At 41.7% G+C, this 13475-nt stretch overlaps 1 long non-coding RNA gene across 1 annotated transcript; it reads right to left on the reverse strand.

Moving 5' to 3' along the window:
- Positions 1-697: 697 nt before the first annotated feature.
- Positions 698-5143, reverse strand: LOC147061318 (uncharacterized). The gene is made up of 3 exons (XR_015065537.1): positions 3045-5143; positions 2536-2572; positions 698-2438 (listed from the first exon to the last, which is right to left on the reverse strand). It is a non-coding gene; the product is annotated as an uncharacterized LOC147061318 (long non-coding RNA).
- Positions 5144-13475: the final 8332 nt, after the last annotated feature.

A 13475-nucleotide genomic window follows, 5' to 3' on the forward strand; every position in this document is an offset into this window, starting at 1 on the left:
GGAGGCGTCTATATGTGAAAGCTCTTTTTGACGTTTATTGAGTAGCATTCGAATGATAGCCAATAGCTATTCGCGCGATTAGCGCTAATCCCACCAATAACTAGTGATCATTTGAACACCTAGACGTCTATTCAACATTGAGGTTCTCTTCAATACATTTAATAGGTGATCCTTACCTTAGTGTAGTTCCAGGATGCATTTGATTTGTGATGGTCTAGGGTGTGAAAATTGACATTTTTTAAATACAGAAATAAACTATGACAAAAACCGAGACTTATAGTCCGAAAATTACGGTACATATTTTATGTAGGACATATCAAACAAAACAACCAGCTCGACAAAAAAACAATATAAAGATCACTCTCTTGTGGGCTTTTGATAGCCCCCTTTGCTACTCTGTGCCAGTTTTAATTTTAAAGCCATTGCGGTCCTTTCATCAAACGTGGCCTCTGTGCGTGTCGCCAACAGCTTCTACAAAGATGAACTCAATGGACATCAGGCACCACCCATTGTAGACCTTGGGATTACTCTGTAAAAGAAATATGAAAATGGGGAAAAAAACACGACTAACTGTAAAATAGTTTTTCCTTGATGCATCTCATGTCGGTCGCACATTTCTAACATGAAGCAATTGCACAGGAAAGAACAGACAGGGTTTCTTTTTTTATTTACCAGCGCTATCAGGGCAGTCTTCCGAAGGGCTTTCTTCACGAGTCACACAAGCACTCATATTAAACTTTGTCATTGTCATTTGTGTAGAGTCTACAACAGAAAAAAATATCAACATCGTAAGCCTTCACTGTTGTCTTTTTTTAATCTACAGTACAGATGTCAAACTAATCATACCGGTCCATGGTCTTGAAAACATGCAGGTCTTCAAATCAGTGGCCTCCGAACACAAGAGTGCTTTGCAATGTGTATACAAGGAATTATGAACAGTGTCTCAGAAGAGGACTTTTTTTTTCTTGGATATCAAGCAAAAAAGTAACTGAAAAGTCAGTAACTTTGACAGTACAGCAATTAAACCAAACAGAACCCTACAGGTTCCATTTGTAAGCTATCAAGAGTGTGTGGGGGGGACATCCAAAATTTTGACTAGCCAATTAATAATAATTATACATTTTATTTGTAAAGTGCTTTTCATAAAAGAATCTCAAAGTGCTACAGAAATAAGACTAGTAATAAAAACTCACAAAAAACAGAATAAAGGCATAAAAGCATAAAAACACAGAGACGATAGGAGACATCTAAGAGGAGCCGGGGAGAGCCTTTCTAAAGAGAAAAGTTTTAAGCCCCTTTTTAAAATTGTCCACGGACTGGGATTGACGAAGTTCCAAATGTGGGGGGCAGCTGCACAGAAAGCTCAGTCTCCCATGGTGCGGAGTCGTGTACGGGGCAGATGGAGGAGGTTGGAGCTTTGTGACTGGAGGTTACGGGTGGATGAGTGAAGAGCAAGGAGGTCTTTGAGGTATTGAGGGGCGTTACTGTAGATGCAGAGGTGGGTGATGAGGGCAATCTTGTAATGAATTCTTGATGTTATGGGAAGCCAGTGTAGGAACTGAAGAATAGGGGTGATATGGTCATGTTTGCGGATTTTTGTCAGAGTTCAGGCGGCACAGTTCTGAATGAATTGGAGTTTCCGGAGGTCTTTGTTGGGGATACTGATGAGCAGGCTGTTACAGTAGTCCAGCCTGGAAGAGATTAGGGCGTGGATGAGCTTTTCTGCATCAGAGAAGGTGAGGAATGGGCGGAGTTTAGAAATGTTTTTGATATGGAAAAAGCAGGTTTTGTACAGATGTTTGATGTGGTTGGTAAAGGTAAGTTGTGGATCGAACTTCACCCCGAGGTTGGTAACAGAGGTGGAAAGGGGGATATCTTGACCAAAGAAGGAGATGGTGGTTATGGGTGATGACTGGATCTGGTGAGGGGTGCCAATTAGTATGGCTTTGGTTTTGGAACTGTTCAGTTGAAGGAAGTTGTAACTCATCCACACCCTAATCTCCTCTAGGCAGTTGGAAAGGGCCTGAGTGGGTGATGATGAGGGGACAGGAGTGGAGCGTGGATTGGGGTCGGTTCTGAGGTATAACTGGGTGTCATCGGCATAGCAGTGAAAATAGATGCCGTGTCGGCTGATTACCTGACCCAGGGGGAGTATGTACAGAATAAAAAGGAGGGGTCCTAGGACAGATCCTTGAGGGACACCACACGTGACAGGGGCTGTATTTGATTTGGAGGAGCCCAGGTTGACAATTCTAAGCTTAATCATTCTGTCATTCAGTCTTGCATCCTGTTTGGCATTTATTTCCTTGGACATCATGTCAAAGGTCTCTAGATCAGTCATGGGCACCATCCACTCTCCACGTCACATTCTGAATGAGAGTTGAGGCTCCTCCGCAAAGGGATTGCCAGAGGCGGCTCCACGATGACCTTCAGAAGCTCTGAGAATAAAGAGAAATAGAAATAAAATACTGACTTAAATTACTGCAGCCATAACTTCTTTTTAAATGACTAATGCCTAAAAAAAAAATCTCTTACTTTTCCCTGTCATGGGCGTTTCACACTCACTTCCGAGCTGTTGAAGAATGAAGCAAATGTTAGGTTCAGGATTCAAATGAACCATTCTCCAATGATAAACTTTGCCCTCTTTGAAAAAAAAATGGTGGCATTCTGCCTTTGAATGTGGTGCAAATTATTTTGGCTGTTGTACATATCTGATCACGTTATTTTAAAATAGTACTGATAAAATTGCTTGTTCTACAAGTTGTTATCCAAATGGTGAAAATGTACAGGGTAAACCTGGGTTTTATTTTGCACTTTGACATCCGCCATGGAGTGTGAAAGTTAAGGCAATGATTGACATGTCATAAATCCAAGTTCCATATTGAAGATTGCAATAATAACATACGCTTTTTGCATCGCCTATGCGCGACAGTAGCTAAGCATATATAAGTATATACATCATGATGAAGTGCTTCGAAAGGCTGCTTAAAGAACACATCGTCTTCAGACTCCCCCCAACATTCGACCCGTTCCAGTTTGCCTACCGGCAGAACCGCTCCACTGAGGATGCCATCTCCTCCGCTCTTCACCTGAGCCTGGCTCACCTGGAGGAGAAGGACACCCATGTGCGGATGCTGTTCCTGGACTTCAGTTCAGCATTTAACACCATCATCCCACAGCATCTGGTAGGAAAACTGGAACACCTGGGCTTCAGCACCCCTCTTCGCAACTGGCTGCTAGACTTCCTCACCAACAGACCCCAGTCAGTTCGGGTTGGACAGAACACCTCCGATTCATCACCCTCAGCACAGGCTCCCCTCAGGGCTGCATCCTGAACCCCCTGCTGTTCACCCTGATCACACACGACTGCGACCAGGTTCACCACCAATCACATTGTGAAGTTCGTAGACGACACAATGGTGGTGGGGCTCATCAGAGACAACAACGACCTGGACTACAGAGAGGAGGTGGAGCAGCTGGTGGGCTGGTGCAGAGACAACAGCCTGATCTTGAATGTGGAGAAGACGAAGGAGATCGTCGACTTCAGGAAAAACCAGCCTCACCACGCTCCACTGATCATCAACAGCTAAGCTGTGGAGGTGGTCAGCAGCACCAAATTCCTGGGGGTCTACATCACAAATGACCTCACCTGGACTGTGAACACCATGGCACTGGTCAAGAGGGCACAGAAGCGCTTGCACTTCCTGCGGAGGATGAGGAGAGCCCACCTGCCCCACCCATCTTGAGGACGTTCTACAGAAGCACCATAGGGAGCATTCTGACAAGATGTCTCTCTGTGTGGTGTGGAAGCTGCAGCGCCTCCGATTGGAAGAACGTGAGGAGACTGGTGAGGACAGCAGAGAGGATCATCGGGGCTCCTCTTCCCTCCATTCAGGACATTTCATCTCAGCGCTGCGTGTCCCGAGCTCGTAACATCATCGGTGACACATCACACCCCCACCATGGACTGTTCTCTCTGCTGCGCTCTGGGAAGAGGTTTCGCAGCAACCGCTGCAGGACCACCAGGTTCTGCAACAGCTTTTTCCCTGCTGTCATCTGACAGTTGAACTGTTGAACTCTAAACTGGACTCTGCATCACACATACACAGAACTGAACATTATGACACTACGAACCACTATCTTGCACTGCCAACTTTGCTGAACTTTTATAATCCATGTAAATTTAAAAGTACGCAACCTGGTTTAGCATTCCTCTGCACACTTTTTAAATACTGTTTTTGTCTCCTTGTACTATTACATACTTATCACTGCTGCACTTTATACTTATTTGTTTTTATATTTTTATATAGTACGTTATTTTTATTCAACCGCAATATCACTGCATTGTTGTAAGCCGTATGCAACGGAATTTTGTTTTGTATGCACCCTGTGCAGACAAAATGACAATAAAGTTTGTCTAAGTCTAAGTCTTCAAACTACCAATAACAGATCAATTTCCAAAGATAACGCAAGGCAGTTGTGATTACTTCTACGATCAAAAATCAATCTGTACCTTGTGGAGTCCGATCAGTTTTTAATACAGATGCTTCTCATCTCCATGCTTCGAGTCCGAAAAGGGGAAAGGGAAAAAGAAGATGTCTGATTTGACGATTCACCCATTAACCGCTGTTAATAACATGACACAACAAAATTTTAACTTTTGAAGTGATTTGCCTTAGAGTTTCAAGGCCTGTTGAGCGCAAAACAAAGTTAGGTGCACATTTTAATGACATCTAAAGATAAGCACCTACTTTTTCACGGGCCACTCCTTGAGCTAAATCTGGAATCACAAATCCATGGGTAAAAAAGGGAAATTACATCTTTGCCATGGCATCATCCCAAAGCTCATTCGGAGTGAATGGTTTTGTAACTTTTTTGTACCCTGCGAATATTTTAGGTCTATATATGTATAGACATAATTTACATGTCTATAAAATAACCTAATATAGACGTTTATTTTAGGTCTATATATAGATGTAATTTAGACGTCTATAAAATAACCTAAAACAACCTAATATAGATGTCTATTTCAGGTCTATCTATATATAGACGTAATTTAGACGTCTATAAAATAACCTAAAATAGACGTCGATATCAGGTTACAGAAAGAACCAATTCACATGTACGGATCAATATGCTTGTTAAACACAAATCCAAACAACTGTACATTATTTATACAACTTACAGCTGGTTCAGACATTAAAATTTCAAAATATGATCATATTTAAAAAAAAAAAATTAGACATCTATTCTAGGTCTATACCATAACCAATTTTAGACGTCTAAATTAGGTCTTTACAAGACCAGACGTCTATGGGTGACAGGGTATGGACATGGTATGGACATGTTGCTCTCCCAGACCCTGTTTTTGTTACTTTATTTCTTATTATAACACTGAGAACCAGTTATAGTGATTTTATTCCTGCATATGGCCATTGCCACTAGTTTTCACACACTTTATTTTCCTTCACTTTCGGGCGATGTGAGGTTTGGACAATGTTGCTCATAATGTGAGATCAAGTAGAGCACTGCAGGGTGGCTCCATATGTAGGCCTCTGTTGCAGCAGTTATTGTTTGTGAGGCCTCAGTTTGTTCCTCAACTGGTCTGGACTCTGAAAAGAAAAGCCACAATAAAACAAGAATATTTGTCATTTTATTGTGGAATTGATCAAATAGTATGCTAATCATCAAAGAAATAATAATACACAGTATTGTGCAACTGCTAATTTCTTTCAGATTTTACTAAATTGAAATTGTAAAATCTCACAAACCATTAACTGTTAAAAGCAGAGTCCTCATTCATAAAAATAATCATCCCCTGTCCATGTCAGTACTCATCCTTTTTACCCTGGTCTATCCATTGTCAGTCCGAATAAAAGAAAAAAAATGTCATAGACCAACAGATGAGGGACCCCATTTTGTTAAAATGGTGGAGTGCATTCATTTACACCATTGGTTGGCCACCAAAGAGCTTTAATAAGCCTCGCATTCATTTATTTTATTTTTAATGTTTCATGGTCGTTTAATTGTGCGTAGATCAGTCGTGTGTTGGGAGCTCGTCATCTCACTATTGGGGGCTCATCCAGGGCATTGTCTACTAACTATACGCACTATATTGTATTTTAATTTCTTCTGTTTTTATTGTTAATTTATTTATGTACAGCGTGCTTGAGGGTCTCAAAATACGCTTTCAGATAGACATATTATTAAAACAAAAAAACTCATTAAATCATTAAAATTACATAGTCAGCTTTTGCCTTTGGACTCTTGAACCTTCCACTTGTAAGATAATGTGAACTCATTTACAATGATGTGTTATGCAAATAAAATCTTTGTCAATGAGTAAAATAAAGTAAAACAAATTGGGACACTAATCTCATGAAACCATGCTATTCATCACCTTGAATATGTTAGAATAGGCCTTTTATCTTTCTGTGACCCTTCTCTTGCTTTCACTGGTCTTATCTTCTCTGACACTCTTTGCACACACATAGTTGATTTCAGTTAAAACTGCAAGGTCACACATTGTCACACATTATCACACAGGCCAGGCAGTCGCCCCTTGCAGATGGGTGGCTAAGAGTATAAGTGGGGGTTAGACCTTCTTACGCAATCTCGCAGAGAAGGCTCCACACCTGCGTCTCAATCTTTTGTAGCATACATTTATTAGTTAAACTGAGAAGGCAGCCTCCTGGTAATTACTATTAGCATAGTGAGCATTAAAGATAAAGAACTGGGACAAAATATAACAAGTAGTATGTTTTTTTATTTTTTTATTTTTTATAAAGCAACGGAATACCTTGGTCCAATTACAGTGGTCTCAAACTCACGGCCCGCGGGCCAACTGCAGCCCCCATGACGATAATTTGCGGTTCCTGTCTTAATATGAAAGATTGATGTTAGTGTGGCCTGCAAGATTGATATGAATGAGTGTGTGGAGCTGAATGAACCAATCACGATGAGGAATATGGCTCTGCAGGGTGGGACATCGACCGGGCTGTCCAGTGCCTCGCACACTTATTCATTCATTCCTCCAGTCAGCTGGGCGGAGGAGAAGCTGTGAAGCCGCTGACTCCACTCGACACCCACAGTCCTCCAATTAATTGTAGGTGCATTGCGAGTGAAACTGAAACTTAAAAGTAAGTGCATTTACATGACACGATAAATTTGGATAACTGCCGTTCTCCGATATGATCAGAGATGAAGAACTCTGATAGCTATTCGGATCTCTCTGCCATGTATACGCCTTTCTCCGATAGCGATTGGAGAGCAAAAGTTCGCATGCACCAGAGCCCCGCGCGACTGAAAGTTCAAGTTAAACCCGAGACTGACTTCAAGTGGAATCACATATTACGGAGCCCCAAAGTCTCTTTCAAAGCCTGCAGTGAAGAGAAAGGTCTGTGATAAGCACAGACAATTTCAGGAAAGGTGGGGAGTGCAATATTTCTTTATTGAGCACAGGGGCACCCCGACGTGTCTTATTTGCAAAGAAAAAGTTGCCGGTGCACAAGGAATACAATTTGAAACATAATTATACAACTAGGCATGCTGAGGAGTACGAAAAATAGCAGGGAGATGAGAGAGCCAACCAGGTTGCTAACAGTGGCGACCCTGAGCACTTGGTGCGCTAGGCAAGATTTTCCCTGGAGCTCCCTGTCCCCTGTGCAAGCTGGACCTCCAGTTCTCTCCATGTTGCTATGTTGGTGTTGTGGTCAGTGCTACACTCATGATTCCCCAGTGCCTTTGTCGCATTGTGCCAATCATTGAATCCCTCTATGTTCAAATTGAAGTTCTTTTTGAAGAATAGTTTGTAGCAGAAGTAGTACAAACAGTCCTCCTTTTTAGAATGTTAGCCAACTTCTTCTAACCTTTTCACCATTTATCAGCTCTCTTTGGAAATAGCCATGCTGACTCTGAATGTGTCCTCTCCTCGCTTTTTGGGGAAAGTGAAGCTCTGCTCAATCCGATATGGTCCAAGCACATTTTTATCTTATCAGATAAAACAGCCCAATCAGCAGGGTCCATGGGTTCAGCCTTTATGTTGGTAGGTGATGTTGAGGTACTTGGTGTGGCATCACTCGACAAAGATGAGGAAGAAGAGACTGGTACTGGTATAAGTTAGAACAGTTATTCAAATAACTATAACATAAATAACAAGTTTATCAAACCATCTGTGTCACTCCAAGTCATTAAATCCATCGATCGATTTTGTCGTGTGCAGCACAGGCCCATATAACTATATATAAACTACATCAAATACCAATAATATAAACAACAATTTTATCGAACCATCTGTGTCACTCCAAATCTTTAAATCAATCAGAATCTTCGTCTTGTGTCACTTAAAAAAACACACTCACACAACACAGCTGTTGACGCCAAAAGGAACTATGTGCGCCGCCGACGTCAGACTAGATTTATCAAATAAATTCAATAAACAACAATTTTAACAAACCATCCGTGACACTAAATGATTAAATCTATCGGAATATTCATCCTCTGTGTCAATTAAAAAAAACAACGCACACACACAGCTGTTGACGCCGGAACTATGTGCGCTGCTGTCAGACTAGATATATCAAATAAATGTAATATGGACAACAATTTTAACGAACCACCCGTACCACTCCAAATTGTCATTAAATCTCCTGACTCCGGAAGTCAGCGAATGGAACTCATTTTCAGTGAGGCTCCAATTATTCCACAGCCATAGTGCATCCTCATGCGGTTTAAACATGCGAATTGATCAACAATTCAATCAACATGTATGATTGTATCATACAGCAGATACAGACTGCTGACTGACTGACTGACTAGAAAAGCGCTGATAAAACATTCTGATGTTCTCAAATACCTTATATATATATATATATATATATATATATATATATATATATATATATATATATATATATATATATATATATATATATATATATATGTATATATGTATATATATATATACGTATACATATATATACGTATACATATATATACGTATACACATATATATATATATATATATATATATATATATACATACATATACATATGTAGATACATAGTAGTAGAGTGTCCGCCCTGAGACTGGAAGGTTGTGGGTTCCAACCCTGGCCGGGTCATACCAAAGACTATAAAAATGGAACCCATTGCCTCCCTGCTCGGCACTCAGCATTAAGGGTTGGAATTGGGGGGTTAGATCACCAAATGATTCCCGAGCGCGGCACCGCTGCTGCTCACTGCTCCCCTCTCCCCCAGGGGATGGATCAAAATCACATGGGGATGGGTTAAATGCAGAGGACAAATTTCACCACACCCAGATGTGTGTGTGACGATGATCATTGGGACTTTAACTTTATTTGGAGTGACACAGATGGTTTGATAATATTGTTGTTATATAAACCCACGTCTTTCCTGGTACTTTGTTAACGCTACAACATAGTTATATACTAGATCTCTGCAGCGCACGCGCGGCATTGTTGACATAAAGAACGAGGAATTTGATCGATGGATTTAATGATTTGGAGTGACACAGATGGTTTGATAATTTTGTTTTAATATGATAGTAATTTGAAATATACTTTATATATCGTTATATGGGTCTGTGGAATAATTAGAAATGCAATTTACAACGGGTCCAACGTGAGCATATGCGGCTCATACGCGTCATTGTACGATAAAGCACGGTCGATGAATTTAATGAATTGGAGTGACAAACATGATAAACATGGTATTTATTTAATACTTACTTGAATAACTCTCTAACTCCGTCAGGCCCGTTCTCAGCTCCTCGTTTGTGTATATGTCATGTTAGCATACCGTATCGTTTAGCCTGTTGTTGCTGATTCATGTCTGTTTTTGGTGTTAGATTTTGACAAATAAATCTGCCCCAAAAGTGCAACTTATACTCCGGTTTGTGCGACTCATGTTTTTTTCACTTTATTGTGCATTTTATGGCTGGTGCGACATATTCCGGAGCGATTTATAATCCGAATATTACGGTATTCATTTAATTTTTATTTACAGTTAAAAATAAAGAATTTTGAGAAGATTGGTATGTTTTATCAGTAATTTTCTTGTTGAAATCCTGATGCGGCCCAGCCTAACCCAGACTGCCTCCAGCGGCCTACAGGTAAATTGAGTTTGAGATCACTGGTCTAATACATCGAAATGACAACAGCGACATTGCTTCAAAACCATTGTGTTGGCCTAAACCAGCACAGAACGCAAAGTACAAGAAAACAGGTCACCCTACCCCCAGTTATCCATCCACATTCTCAATTGGAGAAGCCTTCAACTCTGCAGGGATTGGAAGACACCATATATGAAGGAGAAAGGCACAGACTTTTCCTGACAAGAATGAAATTGCTTTTTTTGTGTGTGAATATAGAAATAGGGCAGTGTAACACTCATGTCTTCTGACACCATTTAATTATGAATAGTAAATGAGAGAGAAAGAACACAGCATGATTTCTTTTCCTCACTTAAATTTGTCACAATGACATTAGGACATGATTCAATTAGAAGCTATCTTCTACAGCAAATAGGGACACACAGATGTTACTTTTTTCAGACACAGTAAGAGTCTTCATGTTTGAGTATCAACACCAATGTCATAATATCTTGCATCCATCTATCCATCGATTTCCTTTTGCTTATCCGGGGTTGGTTCACGAGGGCAGCAGTTTAGGCAGGAAACCCTAACCCTAACCCTCTGCCCAGCTAGTTTGTCCAGCTCTTACAGGGAATTCCAAGGCATTCCCACACCAGAACCCAGAACGCCTCACCAGGAAGGCATGCAAGAGGCATCCTAATCAGATGCCTGAGCCACCTTATCAACCAACCGAGCTTCTCACCCTATCTTTAAGGGAGAGCCCAGTCATCATTTTGGCTGATTGCATTGGAATATTACATCTGCAAACCACAACTCATAACCATAGGCAAGGCTAGGAACGTATATTGTTGGATAAATCGAGAGCTTCATCCCCTGGCTCAATCCGCTCTTCGCTAAGAAAGAAAGTGGAGATAAAAAATGGATACCCTGAATGTCAACTTTGCTCCTAGACATTATGTCAATAAAAGCTATGAACAGAACTGTGAAAAAAAGCAGCCTTGGCGGAGTCCAACCCTCACTGGAAAACCAAATCCAATTTACTGTCTTCAATTTGAACCAAACTCTGGCATTGGTTGTATGGGGACAGAACGACCTGTATCAGGGGGTTCTGTTCCCCACACTTCCGAAGCACCTCCCACAGAGATCTCTGAGGAACATCGTCGAACGCTTTTTCCAAGTCCAAAAGTCATTTAGATAGGTTGGGCAAACCTTGTGATGATATAGAGATGGTCTGTTGTTTCACAGCCAGGATGAAAGCCATAGTACTCCTACTGAATCTGAGATTTTATGTCCCTCTCCAGCGCCACTGAAAAGACCAGACAAGGGAGGCGATGTCATAGGGGGACATACAGTAAAAGAGATGAAGAAACGGGGTTTAAACTCTGCACTGGCTTACGTCATGGATTTATGACATAAGCAAAGTTGGCGTAGGCAGAGTCAAGTCGTGAAGAGTGGAGTGAGTGATGTCTTACATGTTTCCTACCCACAAGGTACAATTTGAGCAAGACTCAAATCGTACAGTGGTACAGGTCCATGCAGCCTTAGTAACGAGACATCCTTTAGTCATTTGGAACAAGAAGCAATTGGAGGCCATAATGGCGTGTTTGCAGTAAGCAAGACCACCTGTTGAGAGTAAGCCTTCACACACAGCAGATTCAGGGTAACTCAAGTCTTTGTTGCAGTGTAGTTTGAAATCACTGCATTTAATGTCACTAGCAGATCTCATTTATGTACTCTGCTGGATATTTTTGGAGGAGAATATAATCCTGCAGGATAAAATTGAAGAAGCTTGTATTTTTGTTTTTGTATTTTCCTCAAGCAAGAATAAAGAAAAGGCTCAAAACTACACAGAGGGATATGTCAGCTTTTGTGTGGCAAAGAATGGTGAGCATAGACTTAGGTGTTCCAAAAATAAATTGAACCAATCAAAACTCATTGTTCGTGACAAATAAATAAATAAATAAATAAATAAAAGGTCAATGTTAATTAGGCGAATTTTCTCAAACTTAAAAAAATAGAAATATTTCACACCAACATACCCACAAGCATTTAGTTCTGTTGTGTATTTATAAAGCATCTGACTTCCACACAACATTCACGAAAGTCAAAGTCAAAGTCAGCTTTATTGTCAATCACTTCACATGCCAAGACACACAAAGAGATTGAAATTGCGTTACCCACTATCCCACGGTGACAAGACATAAGAAAACATCCAAAAAACAACACAAAAAGTAAAATTAAGAAGGCACATACAATGAATAAACAAGACCTATGAATAAATGTAAATAAATAAACAAATAAGAGGAGCAAATATGGAGCAAGTGTGCAGACAGTCAGAATATAACGCGAGAGTTGTGCAAGGCAGCCAACGTGGCCCAAAAGGTCAGGATGTTATGTAGCCGAGGGCGGAAGTGGAGAGAGTTCAGGATCCTAACAGCCTGGAGTATGAAGCTGTTAGTGAGTCTGGTGGCATGGGAGCGCAGGCTCCTGTACCTCTTCCCAGAGGGCAGCAGATCAAACAAAGTGTGAGCGGGGTGACTCACATCACACACAATCGTGGTCGCCTTGCGGGTGAGACGGGATGTGTAAATAGCCTTCGGGGAGGGGAGTGAAGCACCAATAATCCTACCGGCTGTGTTCACTATGCGCTACAGAGCCTTCATGTTGTATTCAGTGCAGCTACCACCCCACACAGCGATACAACTGGAGAGAACGCTCTCAATGGTGCCACGGTAGAATGTGGTCATGATGGCTGGTGGAGCACCTGCTCACCTGAGTTTCCGCAGGAAGTACAGGCGGTGCTGAGCTTTCTTCGCCAGTGATGCAGTGTTGGTGGTCCAGGAGAGGAATCCAGTGCTGCTTACTCTCTCCACCACAGCACCGTCGATGGTCAGTGGCAGGCAGGTGTTGGGCGTGACCCTCCCGGAAGTCAACAACAATCTCCTTGGTCTTGCTGCCGTTCAGATGGAGGTTGTTGTCCCTGCACCACGTGGCCAGAAGGTCGACCTCCGACCTGTATTGAGTCTCGTCACCCTTGGTGCTGAGACCCACCAGAGTCGTGTCGTCAGCAAACTTCAGCATGCGATTGCCGTTGTAGGTTGCAGTGCAGTCATGTGTCAGCAGGGTGAAGCACAGCGGACTGAGCACACAGCCTTGGGGGGCCCCCGTGCTCAGCGTGATGCTGCCGGAGATAGTGTCTCCAACACGAACCACCTAAGGCCTCTGACAGAGGAAGTCCAGAAGCTAGTTGCAGAGGAACGTACTGAGACCCAGTTTGTCGAGTTTGCAGATGAGATGCTGTGGTACAATGGTGTTGAATGCAGAACTGAAGTCCACAGTCTCTTTTTTCCAGGTGGGTGAG

Source organism: Syngnathus leptorhynchus, chromosome 2 (genome assembly GCF_054491065.1).
Source record: "Syngnathus leptorhynchus isolate UIUO chromosome 2, UIUO_Slep, whole genome shotgun sequence".
NCBI lineage: Eukaryota > Metazoa > Chordata > Actinopteri > Syngnathiformes > Syngnathidae > Syngnathus > Syngnathus leptorhynchus.